The sequence below is a fragment of the Herpailurus yagouaroundi genome, unplaced genomic scaffold, assembly GCF_014898765.1.
Source record: "Herpailurus yagouaroundi ecotype Mexico unplaced genomic scaffold, PumYag 28, whole genome shotgun sequence".
NCBI classification, from domain to species: domain Eukaryota; kingdom Metazoa; phylum Chordata; class Mammalia; order Carnivora; family Felidae; genus Herpailurus; species Herpailurus yagouaroundi.
In genome coordinates this window covers 129567810-129591806 of record NW_024412376.1, presented here as the reverse complement: position 1 = coordinate 129591806, position 23997 = coordinate 129567810, and the positions used below count along the sequence as shown (strand labels likewise).

At 38.2% G+C, this 23997-nt stretch overlaps 1 protein-coding gene across 4 annotated transcripts in view; it reads right to left on the bottom strand.

Moving 5' to 3' along the window:
* The window catches only part of GABRA2 (gamma-aminobutyric acid type A receptor subunit alpha2), a 125501-nt gene that overhangs the window by 85424 nt on the left and 16080 nt on the right, over positions 1–23997 (bottom strand). The window contains exon 1 of one of the 4 annotated variants that reach the window (XM_040484581.1): positions 9399–9403. The exons of the other annotated variants lie outside the window; for them this stretch is intronic. The gene's annotated coding sequence lies outside the window, so the exon portion shown is untranslated. Of the gene's footprint in view, positions 1–9398; positions 9404–23997 lie in introns of those variants that run through there. 4 annotated transcript variants of the gene reach the window in all.

Here is a 23997-nt window from a genome sequence, read left to right as displayed (position 1 = left end):
TCTTCTGGCCAGGTAGAACATTTGTAGTGCCTTCTCCCTCTTTGAAATGTCTTTTCTTTAATACTTAATGATCCCGCTTACTCTGGTGAGGAAGCTGAAGCCACACCTCTCTCCCCAAAGCACTACTAAAAGAAATCACATAGGAAAGGGAAGGAGACACTGAAGACACCTGATTCCCATCAGTTTAGTGGTGCCATTTGGTCCAACTAACAAACAGCTACTAAGGGTTTACTAACTACAGTTCAGAGACATCCACAGCCTGACAGACAAGTGAGAGAATGTTTCCGAAGGGAAGTTGTATGTGGCACCAGAAGCAATTTACATTCCTCAAGGTAATGTTTCATCAAGCAATTGCTACATTCTCAGCCTGGAACCGTGACAAGCAAAAGACAGAAGATGTGCTCCAAAATATCACTACTACTACTCCCACTTATTCCCTTGTGAAAAAAATTTAGTGACCCCCATCCTTTCAGATTGTAAAAGATGACATACACAGCACATGGGATGTCCATATTCCAGGGGCACCTGGGTGGCTCAGTCGGTTAAGCATCAGACTCTTGATTTTGGCTCAGCTCATGATCTCAGGGTTGTGGGATTGAACCCCATTCCAGGCTCCCTGCTGACCACAGAGTCTGCTTGGGTTCATTCTCTCTCTCTCTCTCTCTCTCTCTCTCTCTCTCTCTCTCTCTCTCCCCCTCTCTCTCTCTTTCTCTCTCTCCTTCTGCCCCTCTCTCCCAGCTCTCTGTAAAATAAAAAAATGAAATAAAATAAAGAGTCCATAAAATAAAGAGTCTGGGCACAGGATGTTACAAATCTAGTATTCCTGAGTTAGTGACCTGGAGCTTTTTAGTTGTTTTCTAAGTACTGATAGAAACGAGATTAACAACTAAGCTGTGAGAATTTAAAAATAAAAACTGGGCTCATATAAATTTATACTTTGCTCCCCAAATACACATTAATAAGGACTCTCATATCCAATATACACTAAGGATAAACTTTTATCTTTTTAAGAGTGAATTATTTTATAAGCCAAAATGAATTGAAAATTCTTAATGCACTAAGAAATATAATTCATATATATTACTAACATCATGGAATTGAAAAAATCTTACTATATTCATTTTCTTTATTATAAAATGGTACATAAGTTAAAGCATGCTGACAGTTTTTTTTTATGATCTTTTCACCATCCCCGTAGAATACTGCTGTCAACAGCAAAATAACATTCACCTTGAAAAATAACTTTTCTGTTCTTCTTTCTTCACTATTTTGTAAAAGGGAAGCATTTAAATGTAATACAAGTATAACTATTGAAAAATACAATCCGAACAATTTCAAAAGCTTATATTGAACATGGCTTTCAAATATTCAAAATTCTGCCTCCTCTATTTCCAGTCTTGGTGAAAGGTACCATGTCAATTGTCACTCTCTTAGACTCAGTCTGACCTTCTTACACATATTCTACATCTTCATCATTCGCCAGCCTCTGTCAGTTACATTTCCTACGGATTTCTTGAATTTTCCTTTCATCCACATCTCACTGGCAATGACCTCCGGAATGGCCTCTTGGGCATTTTGCCAACTCCTATCAACCCTCCGTGATACTGGTAGAGTATTCTCGCCAAGTAGAAATTGTGATGTTTCTTCTCTGACCATCTGATCAATCTTTTTCTCAATGACTCTCCTTTACCTAAGGGTCAAGTTTGAAGATTATAGCATGCCACAAAAGACCATTCATGATCTGTCTTTGTCCACATTTCCATTCTCACCCATTGCTGTTCTATAATGAGTACCTTAACCATACAACACTCCATGTCATTCTCTTTCATTTCTTTTCTTTGTTGTTTTTTTTGTTTTTACACTTGTGATTTCCTCTATATAAAATGTCCTCTCAATTAATGCTTGTTCTTAAAAATTGAGCTCAGATAACAGTTCAAGTGAAGCTGCCCTTACCATCCCTGGGGTATTTAATTAGTCTTTCTCTTGGTTCCAGGAGTTTTTACTCCTTCAAATGAAGCAATCAAATCACCTTGCAACTTTTAATGCATGAGAAGTTATCAGATCGTCCTGTGTTCCATACTCTAATTCACCACTCTACAACTCCCAGAACTTTGTTTTATAGGAGTACCATAGAGTGTCATAGATAATCATAGAATGATATAAAGCAACATCCTAACAACAGTCATTTAAGTCATTTATCATTCACTGTTTTCTATCATGCAATTTACGTTTTCTTTAGAGATACGGCTTAAGTAGGAAATTCATTTTGATCTTCCTGTTCAACTCTAAGTGGATAGCAGATTATGATCAAGGATAAGGCCAATACCAATCCTGACACACTTAAATATGAAATAAATCAAGTAATATCTTATAACTTAAATAACTTTTTTCTGAAATAAATTACACATAGGAAGGAGTATTATGATGATGCTAAAATTGCTGAATTACATTAATCATATTTGGAAAAAAATTTAAGGCAAACTTTTGGATTTAGATGCTAAAAACAGTTCATTTTCTTCTTTTCTTTTCAAGTAGAATGCAGTTCTCACATTCAAAAATCCAACATTTTCCATCTACAACATTCCAGAGTTAAATGCATGGGGAGCCTTGTTGGCAATATTACAAACCCTTGCCATCTTTCCCTGAATCTCCTGGATCAGCCTCAAAAGAAACTGTACTTATAACATAGAGCTTATTGATATTTTAATTTGATGATAGTATCACTTTTCTTCTTAAAACTAAATTTGGCTTAAAGTAGAATGGAAGGAAAAAGAAATCTTTTGAAGTAATTAACTTTATCACCATTACTGGATGCTATTTCCTGATGGCATGTGCATTGAAAAATACTATGATTACTCTACATTTAACCTATAATTAGAAACTTTTAGAAACTTCCATAGCAACTCTTAAATACTTGTCCTATCTGTTGAATTCTCATTGTGTGATAATAAAAGGAACTTACTGTCTATTAAGCATTTACTGTATGCCTGGACTAGGTTAAATTTTTATATATAGTTGATTAAAATTTATTTTCAGGATCACCCTATGAACTATAGATAATTATATTCAATTTATTCTTCATCTAAATTCAATAGCTAATAAGACACAGAGCTGCACTAAAACATTTTTCTCTAGCTTAAATCTTATGCTCATAACTACTCAATAATAAAATGTCATTCAAAAATTCAAAGATTTTTCATTTAGTTTCAGACTGTTTGGTATCATGAGTAGTGCCAGTATAATCAAACCATATACATTTACTACACATCTGTCAAACATGAGCCTCAGGGTATACATATATAGAAAGATATAATAATATAGAAATAACAGTAAAGAAACCTGCCGTCCAATTCAGTAATCAGTGCTAGTTTTATGCAAAACATAATGTCATTTAAAGTTCAATATGAAAAGTTTATATGGATATGCATGGGACACACACATGTTTTCCATCTTATCGTATATATCATATATGTATCTTATCATGTATATACACAATACATGCTATATGCGTGTGTTATATAATGGTATGTATAACATATACATGTTGGTGTATATATAATTATATACATATATATACATATATATATATTAACATGTGTTATATGTACCTTTGTGTGTACACATACCAATATATAACTTTTGGTGCTGAACTGCCCCCATATTGAAATCAAAACACATATCATTCCAGCTTAAATCTGGAACTTCTGAAGACAGCTATATGTAGAAAGCCACAGAGAAATGGATACATGAATTTTCTTTCTTGCCTTGTTTCTTTCTTCCTATTTTTCTTCCTTCAAAATAAAACATAATTGAGTGCCTGTTACACTATGTAATTCTCTTAGATAAAAGACAAGGAACATAGTATGTGGCCACTGTGATCTTGGAGGGAAAAGAATCAAATAAACAGATTATTGTCCATGAAGTGTGTACAAACGGTAAAGATGGTCAAACATGCTAAGGTGCGGCGTGAGGATGTGGGAAACGTGATGGTGAGGAGACAGAACGCAGTGCAGTCAGAGCTGGGGAGTCAGAGGAGGCTTCTTAAGCTATCCTTTTTCATCTTTTAATTTTTTTAATGCTTATTTTTGAGAGGGGGGGAGCTGGGGAGGGGCAGAGGGAGAGGGAGACACAGAATTGGAAGCAGGCTCCAGGCTCTGAGCTGTCACAGAGCCTGATAGAGGGCTCGAACTTTGAATAGTGAGATCATGATCTGAGCTGAAGTCGGATGCTTAACCGATTGAGCCACCCAGGCGCCCCAGCCATCCTTCTATCTACAAAGCATGCTTCTTTTTACTCATTTTTTTTTTCTTTTGGTCTCAGAGCCTTTCCCTCTATCACTTCACCTCATTTGATTACAGGGCTTCACAGATGCAAGCTAAGAAGAAAGGGGAGGGGTACCTATTACCTTTACTAAAATATTTATACTTGTGATAGGCCCTTTGGGTGAAATTTTAGGAGACCTGGATTTTTCCCGAGGAAGAAAATATTAGGCAAGTAGATTATGGAATTATAGAATTTGTGCCTCAAAAATGAGTGCAAAAACCTGTAGTAGAAGAAGCTCAAATGATTCACTAGATGCAAGAGAGAAATGGGAGGAGTTTTTAAAAATTAACTATGAAATTAAAGTGATCTAGAACTTTCTGGTGGTCTTTATAACTGTTTTGGATGCTGCACCTAGATGTGGTCAGGAATGCTCATTTTCATTTAATTCAAGCTCCCAAATTCATCATTCTTTGTGATTCGCAACACTATTTTACTTTGATCTGTCCTAGATCTATCCCTGAATACTAATTACATCTGTGTATTTTTCAGAACAAGCAAAACATTTTTATTTTAGACAACTGCAATGTAGAGATGCCAGAATTTTTTTTACAACCAAAATTTTTTAAAGTCAGAATACTTGGGAAGATATACATATGTAATAACACGTAAGACTTATGTATGAAAAACTGACATTTTAAAATAGTGATTTATTAGTCTACAGCATACTTTTAGTTTCTCAGCTCTGATCATATGTCTCACATAAAATATTTCAATGTAAATATTCCAGTTGCTTTATACCTTTTGTATTTGCACTTAAATTTTATCCCTTTTCCTTCTGTGCTCTGATACAATGTTATCAACAGGAGATCCCCACCCCACCCTAAAGTCAGACTCCAGCACTAAAAGTATTTGTTATATAAATTTGTCAGTTGATACATTTGGGGTTTTCCCAGAAAATCATTCTCCCTGTTCCCCCTTACTTATTCCAGTCGTTCCTGGTAGTCTTTTAAACTGCTGTTTCAACTCTCCAGACAGTTTTAAAAGGCAGCTGTGGTACAACCCCAGCTAACAGATCAAAGATATTCACCCCATGTTTGCCTTCACTGAGCTCAGAATGTGGGACTCTCAGCCCTTTGCTGGAAGGGCAGAGAATCACTGACAAATGAGCCTTTGCACCTCATGCAATAAAAACACAGCCGGTTTATTTTCACAGGGACAGTTACAGCTAAATCAAGGTATTTCATTTGTGCCCTGATATGCTTCTTCACCCACAGCTCTCCTGGTCAGAACGGACACTACATCTCTGAACTCTATTTACAACTGTTAAGCTTCAACATTCTGCTTATATTTGTGACTCACTGATTACGATGAAAAAACAGAAATAGTAAGTGAGCTACAGAATTTATTTTTCCTTTGGTCCTCCCAGAAATAATGTTTGCTTCTCCTCTCAGTGTGAAAGTTTTTATGTATCCCATCTGTAAGTATTCACAAGATTATAAATCCAATGCAGAGAGAAAATACATCATTTCCAGAAAATATTGTGGCAGTTCTCTTTAGTTCCTAAGGATGTATCACCACATAAAGAGAAGAGCTAAGGTCCCCTTTTGCCCATGTAGGAGGAAATTTAGATAGACTTTTTTAGGACTTATTTAGTCAGGTAATTTCATCCATTGTCCATTTCCATTGACTGCATAGTACTTGCCTCTATGTGGCCATAAAAAAATGAGGCCAGATCACTACCAAGGCTCTTAACAAGGGAGACTATTTTCTGCAATCAAGAAGGCTGTGGGCATCCATATTGATTTTGGAGAATGTCTGTAGCAAGTGCCTGGATCAGACAACTTGATGGGGGATGAATAGGCAGGGCTGGACCTAGATCAAGCTATAAAGAAATTTTCTCCAAAAGGCCTTGTTATTTTTTCATGCATACTGCTTTCTCTGAGTAACAGAGCTGCCCCCATACATCTCAAGGGTTCAACAATTATTCAGCACCAACTTTGTGCATATCATTTTCATGGTGCTGTGAAATGCACCAAAGAAGATGCAAAGAAGCACAGGTGAGTTCACTGTTTGTTTTTTAAGTGTGTAAAACGAGAAGCTACAAATTTTAAGATAATAATAATCATTGTATTTATTGTAACCATTCCAGATGCTTAGGCCAAGACCTTGTAATTATCCTTGACTTTCATTTTCCATACCCACATCCAGCCATGAGGAAATCTGTTGGCTCTGTCATCAAAATATATCCCAAATCCTACCACCTGTCCACCTGTGATCCACCCCATCATTGTCTCTCACCTTGATAACGATAATGCCCTCTTAACCGGTCCCCCAGCTTCTATCTTTGCCCTCATAGAGTCTCCTTTCATCACATCACACTGAGTAGATCTTATAAAACATAAGAAAATGGAATCTTGCCATGTTTCTCCTGGAACTCTGAGATTTATTACCCATTTCACTTAGAGTAAATGCCAAGGCTCATATGATGGCCAACAAAGCCCTAAGTGATGTGAGCCACCCTCCCCATTACATATCTAACTTTGTCTCCTAGTAATTTCCCCCTTTATCAACTTGGCCTCCTTGCTCTAGGCACACTTTCACCTTACAGGCTTTGAACTGACTGCACCCTTCCCCATCCTAAAGTTGCTCCTTTCCCAGCTGTACACATAGATGACTTCTTTGACCTTCTTGATATCCTCATGGAAATGTCAGTATCTCAACGTGGCCCATGTTGACTCTGTATAAACCGGAAAACGCTCTCTTACTCCCAGTTTTCTCTCACTATTCATGTCCCTGCTCTACTTTGTATTCGTTTTTAATTTTCTCCATAGTATTCCTCACTTATAGCCAGACTATATATTGTACTTATTTTCTATGTTTATTTATTTCTGCTCAATTCACAAAGATGTAAGCAGGCGCAGGAATCTGTTTTGCCACTGATGTACGCCAATGGATTAAAACAACTGCTGGTAATAAATACTAGGCATCCAATAAATACTTATTAACTGAATGACTAAATTTATGAAAGAATAATAAAAATAGCTTTTACTAAATGCATACTCTATGCCAGTGCTCTGCTTAGTATTTTGCATACATTATCTTGCCTCCTCTCATAAAACCCCGTGAGGTAGGTACTATTCCTCCTCTTGGCAAATGCAGAAACTGACATGTAGAAAAGTCTGTTACTTGGGGCACTTGGGTGGCTCAGTTGGTTGGGCATCCAACTTTGCCTCAGGTCATGATCTCGTGGTCTGTGGGTTTGAGCCCCGCATCAGGCTCTGTGCTGTCAGCTCAGAGCCCGGAGCCTGCTTCGGATTCTGTGTCTCCTTCTCTCTCTGCCCCTCCCCACTCTCTCTCTCTCCCTCAAAAATAAGTAAACTTTAAACATTTTTTTAAAAATTTAAAAAAAAAAAAAAAAAAAAAAAAAGGTGTGTTACTTGTCCAAGGTTACACAGCAGGTAAGTGGCAGAGCCGGGATTGAAACTCATGCCCAACTCTGAGACTTCGGATGTTAGCAGTGTGACATGCTGAAAATAGCACTTGATTCACTACTCAGCTCTGCATAATCATAAATTCTGTTAGATTAGGAAAGGATTTAAGCTTTGTAGACTGGGAAGCGGAAAGTAATTATCAAGAGATAGGTTATTCCCAGAGTCTAATCCTAATTTACAACAATTTTCAAAACAAGATACTGGCTCACAATGTTTCATAGAAAAAGGCAAGAAAAACACTGGGAACATGAATTATTTTTAATTTGTTATCCTTTTAATTCATTTCCTTATATCTTGATTCTCAGTTTTCTCCTGGGAATTATTCCTAACTTTCTCTAATGCTTGACCTCTGCTCTTGACCTTCAGTGAATCCCATACCTATCTATACCTTCCCTCTTCTTGTGCACATGATCTCATTTCAGATTTGAATCTGCCATCCAGTTTCGCCCCATCCATGCCAGACCTGGCACCACTTGTGTCTTAGATCCCAAAATTCCTCTCCTCCTCGGAGAGGCCTAACTATAATTATGCACACTAACTCACTTGATACATCCCTTACAGGCAGCCATCAACGGAGCAGATTCTTAATATGTGCATTCTGATAAAAATATCCTGGTCTACTCCCTTCGGAGGCACCCTCCACCCACACCAACACTTCACTTTCTTTCTCATTTGCCTGGTGAGTCATATCAGTGCTGGCAATTTATATTAAATGCTTCAATCCCAATTTCTTGCTTTCTTTTTTTTGCCAGTATTTTCTTAACTTGAATAGTCCTTATAACTGCAATTGTTCACTTCCTACAGTAGAAACAGGGAGGAATGTATGGCAGTCAATAGACTCCTACTATTTTCAATGCGCTAAACAATATTTTTTTTAGGATTAAACATCCATCATGCTTTAAAAATACTTCAACAGATTGTCTTTCTAAATGGTGCCTTAAACAGCAGTTGTGCCTTCCTTCGCAAGCTCAGTGAAGAGATAATACATCCTTTGGGGTCAGGTTATGCTCCATTTTCTCCCCAGTAGACCCTTTAATTGCAAATAACTTTTCTTAAATGGATTCTCAAATTTCTTTTTAAATCAAAGTTATTATTAAATTAAAGAAAATAAGAGATGAATTGCTACATGTACAAAGCATTCACGACAGCACTTCCTGCAGGGTGGCTCATTTAAATATGCAGGATTCCTGATTTTCCCACTGCCAAACATGCCCCCTTGAGCATAAGAGCCCTCCAACAATCAGGACTATGTTCGGCACAGCACTACCAGAACACCACTGGAAGAAACTACATCACAGTCTAATATGCTACAAGTTTTCTGCCTTGTTTTCATTTCTTTATAATTTTCTGCATCACTTTAAAATATAACTAGGTCAATCAAGAATGGCAGTTCAACAGTAAGACTCATTACGGCTCTTTCTAAATATATGCTTCATCAGCTTATTAGACCACTTGGAACTAAATGTGGTTACACTTTTGTTTACGTCGCTCTTCCATTATTCTCATAATGGCACCGACGCATTGTCTATTCCAAGAGTCATGAGCACTTCTCTCCAGCTTCATTGAAACTGCTCGAATGTAACATCTCTTGCTTCCTGTAAATCTCCAACGTCATGTCCCTGTTCGCTGCTGGCTGGACCACACCTCCCAGTGCTCCAGACCACATCAATCCTCATGAAAGTATACCACTTACTTCCAAATTCACCTTTTAAGTTCCTAAAATCGATTTCCTCGACCACTGTTCTACTATGCTTCTCGCAAAACGTTAACAATTCTGGAGTTCTCTAAAAATCAAAATCTGCTTTCCTTTGCTCAGTTGTAATCTCTTTTCCCAAGACCTCTGATTTCTGATTTTATCTTGTCCAGTCCTTCTCTATGAATCTGCCAAAGCCAGGCAGCTAGTCAATTTTGTGACTTTCTTGAAATCTCCCATCCAAGAATCTGTTTTCTACAGATTCTTTACATGCTTGCCCAGGTACAAAGCATCCTCACAGTTACCTGGGGGATACGACCAAACCCACTGAGCAGAAAGTGGCCACTGCTTTCCAGCTTCCCAAATTTATGAAATCGACCAGCTCCTCTCCTTGATGTTTATCAGGCAGTCACAGGGGCTGGTGGCAGCTCTATCAGAGTAAGTATGCCTTTGAGGGATCTGGAATCTGCATATCCAAATCACCAAGATTTACGTGAACCCTGGGTCTGCAGAGATTGTCACAGGACAATCAGGGACAAATCTAATGGTTTCTGAATTAGCATATTCTAATTTCCTAGGGAGGCAGGAGGATCAAGACAAAACTGCTGCCCTGCAGTGGTTTGATCTAGTGTTAGACGGAACCCCTATCTCTCATGCCTCACATTTTCATGGACATTCCCCTCCCAAGTGGGAGTAATATTGAAATACCACTTTTAGCTCCACTTCTGGTGAGGATAGCAGGGTAGAGATGCTGAATCACTATGCTCTATACCTGAAACTAATATAACATGGGTGTCAACTATACTCAAATATGATGATGATGACGATATCCAAAGAAGCATACTGGGCGGGGAAGGAAGTAACATTTCCAGCCCCATTCACTACGTGTTCATACCTCCCTGAGAGACAAGTAACTTTTATGGCAAGTGAGGTTGGGAGCAAGAACTGAAGATATCAGCTCTGCCACCTTCTCTGGTTTACCATCTACCTGCCCCGGGACAGCCACATCCTGTGTTCTTCTTTTCTTCCCATGACAAGCGTACATCAGGCATAAGCCTGTCATCTAGAGACACAGCTGACAGTGTCCCCTTCCGGTTCTACTTTCGGTGGTTCTGTACACCTGGAACGGTGACCGGGGTATGTGTGTGCCTCCTCAGGCCCAAATACTCCTTAGGGTGGAGTATTAGGGAGACTGAAAATGACCAACACCTAAGCGATATTCTCCAATCTAGACTTGCCGGTAACAAAACTGACATTTTGTGCTCTTTATGTCTCGGTTTTGAGTTGGGATTTAGGATGGGGAAAAAAAGAGTCTTCATACTGGCCTTACAAACCCTCAACAGCTGGCAAGGAGCAATTACATGTACTTTTCACCCCAAATGTGAAACTTCACTTAATTAGTGCCTCAGTTTCCTCAATTGTGCATTCAACTAATATTTAATGAACACATAACAAGTGCCAGGCACGGTTTTAGGGTCTGAGCACAAACAATGAACAACCAGACTAAAATGTCTGCATTCACAGAGCTTTCATTCTGTAAAATGGAAATAGCTGTATGACTTATGGTCGGTATGAGGATTAACTGGGTTAGTATATAAGATGCACCTACAGGGGCACCTGGGTGGCTCAGTCAGTCATGCTTCTGACTCTCGATTTTGGCTCAGGTCATGATCTCATGGCTGGTGAGATCGAGCCCCATATTGGTCTCTGCACTGACCCCGTGGAGCCTGCTTGGGATTCTTCTTTGATGATGATGATATTCTTTCCTCCAGTTAGGGAAGCAATGCCACCCCTAACTGAGCAATTCTTGCTACTAATGCATTCTTCTTTCTCTGTGATTATCTCTGAGTTTCAGAGCCCCAGGATGTAATGATGCTTCTCAGGTGAAAATATCTTCTCACTCCTGATTTCTCAACTACACTTGCAAACCCTATGCTTGGCTCCTTAGAGGACACTGTTGATTAATATACCATGCTGGGTCAGGGGAAATATTTTTCTGACTTTGAAAATACAGGACTTTCATTTGGCGTGTGTTTTGTTTTGCAACATTCAAGTAAAACATCCTCTGTATATCATACTTTTAATTGGATTGTGGTGGCAATATTGAAGAAATTATTCTCTCATAGTCTCCTTAGGACAGTAGGGCACTGCTAAATAAACACACAACCATGCAGTCAATGCAGATGTTGACAAACAGAGCTGGCATTTTTTTTTACACTCATGATCTAGGATTTTATTTAACTGTCAAAGGAACCAGGCAGAAGTGTAGAGAAAGAAGGAGGGGAGAGGAAGGGAAGGGAAAGGAGAGAGAGAAGGAAGATGTTTGGTGGGTGGGGGGTGGTGAAGATCTCAGAGGCCTTTGTACAATTACTGGCTCATTCAAGTTGTTTTTGCCATTGCGGAGACAGGTCATTAGGCTTCAATGGATTTTTCTCCTCTTCCTTCTCACAAGCTTCATCCCAATCACAGAGCTCAGCAGCCCCTGGGCCTCCTGCCATCCCGCCCAGCACTTTTGCACACAGAACTGGCATTTCTTTAAGAGTATTCTAATTATTATCTCAGTTACACACATTGGCCAGTGAGGGATTCCAGACTTAACATATATGCTGGGTTGGTTCTGGTATAGAAATGGCTACACTAACACACTCCTGACCTTAGGTCCACGTACAGCCATGTTCTCCCATGCAACTGGTCTAGATTTGTCTCAGATGGAACTCTCTGCATACTTTTCTCTCAGACTCCTTTTATCTACATGCCATGACAGTTATGAGGATCTTATGTAGTAGCTTGGTTACTTGTTAGAATTCGTCCATTTGGATTCCTGTTTAACCATCTGTGACAGACCTATTTATCAGCCACACTAATGTTCTATACAGAAGGACTGATGAATTGTTTTCACAGGTAATGGATTAACTATCAAACACAGCTCATTTCTTCATCCATCCGTTCAACCACCAAGACTCGTGTTGTTATTTCCAAATGTTGTGATCTGCAATTTTGTCTTCATTTTTAAACAGGAAATCAAAACTTGGAGAACTTGAATATTGTAGTGTACATGGGGTCATAAAGATAATAAGTGGCTGACACATTCACTAAAATATGTTCCTCCTGACCCAAAGTCTATCAAAGTACAGACACTGGTCTGAAGAATTTTGTCAAAAGCTGGCCATTCATGTTTTAAAATCTAATGAAAATAATTCACTGAAAATTTAATAAGATATTGTGGAACAAATTCCTTATGATACCTAACATTCTTTTTATACATTGTCTCCACTTATACTTCAAATTTAAGGAGATATTCTTAAACTACCACTTAATGGGACTTAACATTTCTGACACTTTAGAGCCCACTTTTTATAGTGGCCACTCATGATATTCATTATTCTTAACTCTGTAGGACCCAAACAAAGGCAGTAGCAGTCCTGTCACATATAACCAACCGATAAGTGTCCTATCCTCTACTTGGTTATGTGTTCTATATGTTAAACAACGTATCTACAGTTGCCTGTTTCTAATATATTTTTAATAAACCAAGAAATATTTGGAAAACATTTGATGAGCTTTCTGCTGTTGGGAATTCTTTTTTTTTTTTTAAAGTAATTACTTTCAGCATGAAAGGACTCCTCACATAGTGACTTTTATTTTTACGTTACAATGCAACGATAAGTGACCTCAAGAGCAGTAGGATCTCCATTCACATCCCTGAAAAGATAGGGGTGGAAAGAAGAAAAACTGGGGAAAACAAGAGTCCCCTCTCCTGTCCTACCAGTTGTGAATGAATGAAACTGGAGCAATGAAACTAGATACAGTGCCTCAGAGCTCTTTGGGAATGCGATACATTCAGGAAATCCAACAATAATAAAGATGGCATTCCTTGAAGCTCGAAAAAAGAAACTTCATTAAAAAATAAAAAAGGTTTTGTATGGTAAACGTTAACTTATATTCCATCCCACAAGAAAACACAGTTTAGAAGCAGAACTAGATTCAAAAATCTTTAGATGGTATCATCACAACAAAACCATAAAAAGCTACTAAGCAAATGATTTGGGATTCTTTCTAAAGTTTTAATGACTGGTTATAAGCATTTACCATATGGTTGCTGGTCATTATTAAGAAGAGAGAAATTCGGGGCGCCTGGGTGGCGCAGTCGGTTAAGCGTCCGACTTCAGCCAGGTCACGGTCTCGCGGTCCGTGAGTTCGAGCTCCGCGTCAGACTCTGGGCTGATGGCTCAGAGCCTGGAGCCTGTTTCCGATTCTGTGTCTCCCTCTCTCTCTGCCCCTCCCCCGTTCATGCTCTGTCTCTCTCTGTCCCAAAAATAAATAAACGTTGAAGAAGAGAGAAATTCAAGTCTTAGCAGACTCACATGCAGCAAAGCTATCGTTTGCCAATGGACAAAGATGATGAAGTTACACCGGCTTATTCAATTATTAAACATTTACTGAGTGACACTCTATGCAGGGTGTTGTGCTCAGTGCTGTAAGGATGAAACAATCAAGAAGACTTAGCTCCTACAGTCAAGAAATTCATAATCTTCTCAGGAAGCTAAGGCATGTACAAAAATAACAATAATTCAGATCTTCCCTATTTAAGTAAAAGTCAGCAGTTTTTTTCCACCAAATTTGCCTAAGTCAAAATCCTTTGAGCCATCCTTGGCTCGTCTAGTCTAACAAGTTATATATGCACTAACTGCAAGACACATCCATAATCAGGTGTTTTTGAAAATGGGTGAAGCAGCAATGGATACGATAAATGATAAAGCATGGATAATGAATATAAGGAATTAAAGAATAAAGTATTTCAAAAGGCCAGAAAGGAGACAGGTGGCAAGGAGAGTGTTAAAAATTAGTGGAGATAGCTAATAGGTAAGCATCAATGGGCAGAGCTAGGAGATGTTTACACCTGCAGAGGTGCAGAAGGCATGAAGCCTCCAAGTTAAGAAAAGACTTTAGAAACATGAACACACAAGAGCAGCTAAGTCCCTGGGAATAGACAAGACCACCGTCAAGAATGAAAATGAGAGCAAGAAATATCTACATGGATGGAAGGAGAAAGAGAAGTAAGTGGTTATCAGAGAGAAAAGAGGAAGAAACGCACGGATAATAACACGACAAGATAATGGCCAACTGGAGAATATATAATGACTTTTAACTAATTTAAAGATCAATTTAGCAATGGAATGCTTAAAGAAAAAAATGCACTTTATTATATAGAATTTCTAATGTGCATTAGTTTAGCCTTTCAACTATAAAATTAATATTCTGAGATTTCATAAAATATTTAATAAAGATGCGAAACCACTAACAATCTTAAAATGGTTTCCAAAGACATTTATTCAATATAGGCAAGGGTGATAAAAATAAAAATAATTACTATGAATTATCAATAATGCACTTTAAAACTCAGTCATTTCAGAAGATGTCATTTTATTCAGATGAATGTCAATTGTGAGCAACAACAGACATCTAAAAAACATTATTAAACCTAATTCAACTTTTCCAGAACAATTTTAAGAGAAAAATGTATTACATATAATGGCTTAAAACTACAACACCTACAGCTGGTAATCTTGTCACATAAAAAAATAAAATGGAATTTCTTTATCTCTTGCTAAGGCTTCATAAAGAAGATATTTTGAAGATCATGTATCACATCAATGCCGTATCTCATCCTATCCATGGCATGTTACCACCTCCATGAAATGTCCATTCCTACACAATAAGTGGACATATAGTATCCTAAAACTTAGAATAAGAGAAATCTAAGTTCAAATCAGAGTTATATACTAATAATTTTGTAGACCTGTGCACATTACTTAAATTGTACGTGTTAACAATTTTCTTACAGATAGGTTTTAGAATGCTAACCTCACCGTGTTTTTATAAGAATTAACTGAAGTGGTGTTTGTAAAGTATACCGTCTAGCACAGTTTAAACAATTATTAAAAATGGTATATTTTAATTAGCAATAGGAATTGTATTAATTTTATATTGCATAACAAATTATTCCAGCTTGAAACAACACACATTTCTTAGCTGTGTAGGTCAGTAGCCCAGTTTGGTGTAATTGTGTTCTCTGCTCAGTGTATGGAGCGGAAATCAAGCTGGGCTATGTTCCTTTCTGGAGTTGGGGGACAGACAGATCAGCTTACAAGCTCATTCAAATTGTTCACCAAATTCAGTTCCTTGCAGTTGTAAAATTAAGGTCCCCATATCCTCGCCGGCTGCCATGTCTCATCCCCTAGTGGCTGTCCATGCTCCTTGCTGTGTGCTCCACTCCATCAGTGGAGAATCTCCTTCACATTAACTCCCTATCCAGTTTGAATTCTCCCTGACTTCTGCACCTCTGGCCTCCAGAACCTGATTTAAAGGGCTTATAAAATTAGGTCAAGTCCACCCGAATAATCTGTCTTTTCTGAAAGGTAAAGTGCCATATAACAAAGTCTACTCATGAGACTGATAAGTTCACAGTCCCAGGGATTTTAAAGGACTTGTAAAACATGCTACGGGAATAATGAGGGACACCTTAGAATTCTATCTACCACCATAGTTGTGGTAACAGTCCTAATAACTGTCTATTGGATAACACTTTCAATCTTTTTAAAAAGTTACCTTTCTTTAAGTTTCGAAGAAATAGGTAATTAGGATGAGAAGCCTAATAAAGCCCCTTATGTTGTCATACCAATTTAATGTTTATGTATATTTATACACAGGAGATACAACATATTTATGGGAGTTTGAATTTCTAAAGAAAATCCAGAAGAAACTACCTTTTACCTGCCAGCTCATGTTTTCCCAGAAACACCTTCTTCTCCTGTTTTGTTCTACACTTCCATAGACATAATCTTGAAAGCCAGAAATTCCTTTTCATTAGGTTCCAATGTGTGGCAAGAAATACCATGTGATTCACAGATTCTGACAAACTTCTAAAGTTTAATTCTGTAACAAACTTTTACTGGAAAGGTATACCATAAAGGAAAAGTTTAATCACAAGTAACCCTAGGGTAACTAGTTAAAGATCATCCAACTTCATGAATTCTCTTTAAAAAATAGCTACTCATGCCCTATTTTTAAAGGATCTCTCATTTAAATTTGTTATTTCCTAAACTGTGAACAAATCTCCCTGGGATGACATATTAGCAAAAACCAAAGGGCAACTGGGAAGTTGGCCACCAAGGAACACCTACCTACCTCACGCCAGACACTCTTATGGGAACATTACACACATAATTTCATTTAATCCTTTTAACATTGCTGTGAATGGTAGTTTTTTTTTTTAAGGTAACTGATTTATTTTGAGAGAGAGATAGAGGGAAAGCACGAGTGGGAGAGGAGCAGAGAGAGAATACCAAGCAGATTGTGTCCGGTCCACGCGGTCAGCGCAAGAGCCGGACCTGGGGCTCCATCTCATGAACTGAAATCATGACCTTAGTTGATCTCAAGATCAGACGTTTAACCGACTGAATCACTAAGCCACCCAATGGTAGGGCACCTATTTTAATACCTATTTTACCCATGAAGAAACTAGGGCTCGGACAAGGTAACTAATGTGTACAAAAACCACATAAATAGAACATTCTAAAGCCAGAATAGAAATCTAGGTTTATCAGACTCCAAAGCCTGATCTCTTTCCAAAGTACGCTGCACTGCCTCATAAGATTAACATGAGTCAAATAGTGGCAAAAGAAAATGCATCTAAGGAAAAGGCTTCTTGCATGTAATAATCCTTCATTCCTTTGGCTTTCATAGACTTACACCTTCTTCCCATGTCATATTCTTTAAATTTAACTTACAATAAGCCAATTAAAGTGGAAATTTGTATGAATGATTGCACTAATTGCACAAATAATCTAAGTACCACTATACTATGTATCAGATAACGTTTGAATTATCTACCTAAACCACATGTTTTTCTAATGTCATCATTAGCTACTCTTGAGCACAGAAACAGGAAAAATTCTGACTCACATCAAGTAAGGGGTAAAAGCAGCAGAGTGAAAATCAAAGATTCTGGCTTTAATTCACCAATGCCCTAAGAGATTTTCTACTAATAAATGTTCTTTCTGTCTCTTCGTATCTAAAGCCAAATCCAAGTCCAGGATGTATGTCAATGTCAAGGCTGACTAAGAAATGTGATAATAAGAACCCCCAAGCAAATAGATGAGTAGTGTTGCAAACCATCCTTCTCTTTCCAGAGGTACTTATCCAGAAGCTAATGGTTACATGATTGTAATAAACAATGACCTCCCGACTTCCAGAGCAGAGATATTCTCATTGCTATTCGGCACCTTTGTTGGATTAGGGAGTTCTTTTTTTTTAATTTTTTTTTAACATTTATTTATTTTTGAGAGACAGAGTGACAGAGCATGAGTGGGAGATGAGCAGAGAGAGAGGGAGGCACAGAATCTGAAGTAGGCTCCAGGCTCCGAGCTGTCAGCACAGAGCCCGACACAGGGCTTGAACTCACAAACTGTAAGATCATGACCTGGGCCAAAGTTGGATGCTTAATGGACTGAGCCACCCAGGAGCCCCAGGATTTGGGAGTGCTTGATTTCTGATTTATCAACGGCTGTGGAGAAAGATGTATCCATTGGAATGTCCACACTATCTCAACATAATTATGTGACAAAGGGCAAACATTTGGCCTCTGGTTCTCTTTTTCTTACTAGGAAGGTAAGGGTCACCAAATTACCTACCTCGTGGGACTAATAACAAACATTAAATCGCAGGTAAAGTGCTTAGCATATTACCTATTACCCAGAACATGTTAGATATTAGTAGTAATTTATTATGATTAGCAATATTTTATAATATTTAATTAACCTCCACAAGACAATTGAGAAATCTGAACAGACTGCATAATGTTAATAATGGTTGTTGCATAATCTTAACACAAAAAAATGTTTTAGACTTAGGTTACCCAGGTTTTTGAAATACATTTCTGCAGTTTTGTTTCTGTTTCTTTCTTATGGAACTAGTGGCTCTTCCAGAGCTTTGGTTTCAGACTTAGAATGCAGCGCCCCAAGCACTACAGAAAACAGAACCCACGCCGTCTTCTGTCCATGATAATCGCTCATATGGTCCCCAATTCAGTAACAGCAAGGGCCACTACATTAGTCTACTTTACCGTATTAAGTACAAGCTCATCCTAATGGTTCTAACTTCATGTGCTACTGAATTCAAAGTTCCGCATAGCCACCGAACCCATTTATCAATCAACATTGTTTCTGAGAAAGATGACTCATTGTAAGGGATGTCAGAAGTCTAAGTCACTAAAATTTAAAGATACAACTGACTGTTAAATGCCTACAACGTATATGGGAACCCAAAATAAGTAACTGTCCTAAGGATGTGTCTATGTATTTTTATATATATGAGTGTTGGATTCCCATACATAATCATTGGCAAATAATGAATTCTAGGTACTATGCCAGCCCCTGAGGACCTAGTAATGAACTGGAATGACATGGCCTCTGCTCCTTGCCCATTTAATTGCACTCTCCCTGGCAATTACTGTCACAGAGGTTTGAGAATTCAGGCTAACACTTCAATGACTAGCTCCTCTTAAACACCTGCAATTGAGGTTATGGTTTTACAGCCCAAGTGGCAAAACTCTTTATTCCTGGGATCTGGCAAGGGCCCTGAAGGCATATCAAGTCAATATGTCAAAAAAGTATTAACAATGAACTAATAAACATACTGTGTATGTTATACACAAAACACAGTTCATAAATTATACATCTTGAAAGAAGATACGACCTGTGCCACCAAATGGTGTATTGTGTGTCACGACTGAAGATAGCTGCGCCCTGAGAAATGGGTACTTCTTGCAAGTTATGGTAAATATGAAGCTGCCAAGGATCTTCGATTCTACTTCTGAGTTGTACTTCCCCTCCTCCTTGAAGTTAAGCATGTCTATATGCCTGCCTTTGAGCAAAGGATCTGAGCAGAGGTGACACAGTGTCACATCTGGGCACAACCTCTAAGTAACAATATGGACCACACGTCCTTTCCCTGACACAGCGTCCAGCAATATTTTAGGTGGCCTAAGTCCAGCAGCCTGAGACCTTAAGTGAGGCTGATGTCTCGGACGGCTCAGGCCCTACAGACCCATCCACCCTCAGTGAACAGCGGTAGGTCCTGAGCAAGGTAAATGGGAGAGGAATAACACCTGATGTTTTAAGCTAAGTGTTGTTAATGACGCCTAAGCCAGTTAATTCAGACTCATACACTTAGGAAACAAAAGGAGGTCTCTGACCCTATAAAACAGAGCTGGCTCAGAAGAGTCGTGCAAAAAAGCCCCTCTTGAAAGTTATTGAGGAAAATGCTGGTAACAGACTGATCCTCCTATACACGTTGACTTCTCACTTTTCACTAAGAGGGTACAAAAAAGTACTATGAGAGAAAAGAAAGAGATACCATCATTTTTTAACAGACACTTGAAGACGCATGATTCAGTCCAGTGAGTCCACACAGACCACTTGCGTCAGAATCAAGAACATTTCATGAAATGCAGATTCCTGGACCCAAGCCAAAGCTGATTAAATCTTTGAGGATTTGCTAAATTGGTATTTAACAAATTCCCCAACTGATTCCTTCATAACCTTTATAAAAAATCCTGGTGTGTGGCCAGAGGCTGTAAACTAATAATGCTCAGGTGCGTTTTGTTTGCGATGCACCAAGATTTTATTTGTTTTGATTTGAATTAGAACTGGTTGGCCTTTAAGTACTAAGAAACTTCTCAAAAAACTGGTATTTCCAGCTTTTGAAAACTAATTAGAATATCCGGCAGCTCTTATCTAAAACACTTACGTAAAACTCAGCCACCTTTGCATAAGACATGCTCGTGCCTCAGTTCTCTCAGTTCTCGGCTCATAATGTCAACTCATTCTTTTATTTGACCTGCCCCAGGGAATAATGGAGTTTGGTCCCTTTATTCTGATTTCTGACTGCTGTGTTTATAGATTGGAAATTGTATTCCGGAAAGTGAGAAAAAGGAAAATCACTGAAGAATGTTGAGCAAAAGAATTCCATAATCAAATTTAACTAAAAAATAAAAAGCTGGAAATATAGAAGATAGACTAGGGCTAGGTTTACACACTCAAGTGTTTGGGGTTGGGGGGACAGCACATGATTTACTGGCCAGGCAGGTGACCTGACTCAGTGACATGGACTAAATGAGATCTCTGGCTAAATGTGAAGGACATACCTCCTCCATTTGCAAAGCTGTTACTTAGTTTCAATTGCTATCATCAATTCAATTTCTATTTCAGTTTCTGTCATCAGGAATTTCAGCCTGGGCTCAGCAGCTCTGCGATTATTAAAAGAGAAGACAGAAATCCACATTTTTATTGGAAATGTCCTGATTTCTAAATGCTTTACGTTGATTATTTATTTTAAACAAAAAAATAAGCCAATCAATTGGGTTTATATCTATGTATTAGGGGACAGCAGAATTGGAGCCGGGAGACTGGAAAGAAGTCAAGAGAATTTGAAAAATTGTTCTCAATGGATTTTTAGCCCTTGTAGATTGACAAATATGGACTCCATGAAGAACTACAGGATGAAAACCAGTTTTAGGTGACAAAATTTCGCATTTCGTTTCTGGAAGTTTAAGAAATTCATACAAAAGGACACAGTTTATCAGTTCCTCATTAATTCATCATCTATGCAACAGGTACTATGATTACTATCTCCCTCCTCGAAGCTTTACATGTGGTACTGGGGCTAGAACAAGAGGCAAGGGGTCCCAAATCTTTGCCTGTAGAGATCTTAGATTCTAATAGGTGGGGCACCGAGTTACAAAACAGTACATTCATGTTGTGCCAAATATAGTAATGGATGACTTGTTCCATAGATATGTGTTGTATGACAGGGTGAGTCATGTAAGTAGTGACATCTACGTTAGAGCCTGAAGAAGGAAAATGTATGCCCCAAGAGAAGTAACAGCCTGTGTAAAGGTCCACAGACTCAGGAAAGCCAAATGTATTAAAACATAAAAACTGAAACAAGGAGAGTGAATCTAAACCACTTTGTGAAAAGGTAGTGATTAGTAGTGAGAAATGAGGACAGAAAGGTGATCAGAGGCCAGAGTCTGGAGAGACTGACCACCCTACGTGCTCTAGACTTGCTCCTGAAAGTGGTGGGTGGACACAGATGGGAGTCCATCTGGACGACGACAAGCAAATCCACGTCAGAAAACAGCGTCAGAACCAGAGAAAAATCTACATATGGGTCAATATTTGAGGATATGGAATTTAATGAGAATGTTCTGAGAAAATCATTAAAGTGCTAATCAGTAGGTGTTGAAAGTAAAGAACCTCGGGGAGCACATTTAAGAAGAGAATAAAGAGAAACCAAAGAATGAGACAGATCCAGAAGGGTAAAGAGACCAAGAGGAAAGAGTTTCAAGAGAGGGCAGATCTATGATACCAAGCAGAGCACAGAAGTCACAGAGGGTGAGCTCTGAAAAGGAGCCGCGGTTCGTATCACTGACACAAAGCGTGCAGAGCAATGTGTAGGAACGTAAACACCAGTATCGGTAAATATGATTTTGTACGCTTATTGCTACCTCACTGTGGCAGTCACTTCCTCATCAAACTGTACCCAGCTTTAAGAGAAGCTCTTGAGTGAAATTTTCATGCAATGGAACTACCTAGTTTTGTGCAAACTCCTAATTGCTGGCAGTGGGAAAACCCAACAGCCTTTGTACTTTCCTTGGCAGGCCAGACTGGAGCCGTTTAGCAGCCTTATTGGGCTAGCTTGTATGCGGGCTCGTACTCTATTTCTCTACAATAAAGAAAACAATTGGTTTTAGACTTCTGTTCCAAGAACCTTATTTTCTACTCTATTTGCCTTGAAACAAGCCACAAAAGATGAGAGAAATTTCAGATGGCGGGGCCAGTGCTGTTCTCAGCTACAGTCTCTCCCTCTTCATGTTGGGGAAACTGAGACACAGAGATGATGACTGGCTTGCTCAAGGTCATAGAGCTTTTATTTTAGAAAATGGGGCTTTTCATATATAAATAGTGGTTTTTATGCTTTTATACACTGCTTTGCCATCACAGCCTCTTCTGATCAAGGCAGAGGCCCTTTCCCTCTCAGTGTCTTTAAAATTAAAATATAAACAGTTATTTAAGAATTTAGGATCCTCCAGGTTTATAACCTTGTCTCTGTCAGGCACTAGAATACAAACCATGTATAATATTTTTTAAAGGAAATCTCACTTTTTATCTGTCCAAACAGAAAATTTTGAAGCATCTTAAATAGAACGTACAACAAGGAGAGGGTTCTATTATATTTTTACCCTGGAGATTACACACGTAGTAAAATTTTATTTACCACAATTCTATATTAAGGATTAAGTTAGTTCTTTTATAATTAATTGTTTACACTACCTTAGTTTACAACCTTCATGTTAATAATATTTTTTCCACAACTAGTGAGTGCGGCAATATCCAACACATTTTAATGAAGCAGAGTTCAAATATCATCATGGCATTACCAGAGATTAGTGTTAATTTTTCAATACATATAAGGATACGTTCTTACTTATAGACTATGGTAGAATTAAGGTATACTCATAGCTGATAAAGAAACTTCACTTAATATTATGCAGCATATTCACAGAAATCCGTGGTCAATCTAATAATTTACTAGGAATCTTATGAAGGCATATGATAAGGAATAAATCGGTCTATGATTATACTTTTGATAAAAATAAGGTTTATCACCACAACCTTTAGAAACAGAAATTATGAATTTCTAATTGTCAGAGTGAAGCATGAAAATAGTAATAGTAGTAATAATAATAATAACAACAACAAAACAACATTTAATGAGCACTTAAAGAATCTCCACCTTGCATTATATTCTTTATGAATGCCCCTAATGTTGTACAACACGGTAGCCATAAATGAGTACCTCCTGGCTACTCAAAGTGCACCCCAGGGACCAGCAGCATTGGTATCATTTAGGAGCTTGTTACAAATGCAGCATCTTGAGCTCCACAGGGACATATGGAATCAAAATCTGCATTTTTAACAATCACTATCCAAGTTATTCATATGCAAATTAAAGTTTTTAAATACTTCAGGAAAATCAACTCATTGGAACTCATGTTTTCCATTTTACAGAGCAGGAAATTGAGGCACAAAGAGATTAATTTTTCTATTAGCATCAGTAGATGTGACAGCCATTGCTAGATACATACTGAATATCCAACGCATCTTTCTAATAAATCTCCAATTTTCCCAGACGCTCTCCTAGCTTGAAATAGCAATGAGATAAATGTGGAAATCAGCTGCAAGACCTGGGAAGCTTTCCTTTTCTAATGAAAGGAACTAACAGAGATAGTGCCATCCCCTCCTTTTATTCCAGCCTTTACCATGGATATGGTAGCTGGAGCTGCAGCAGCCATCTTGGGATCACGAGGTGACAGCATAAGGACAGAAGCCAACCCTAAGGAAGAGGAAGTGGTAAAATAAAAACAATCTGGGTTCTTGAGGCTCTTGATGCCATCACTTAAGAACTCAGTCTCCATTTGGAGCCACC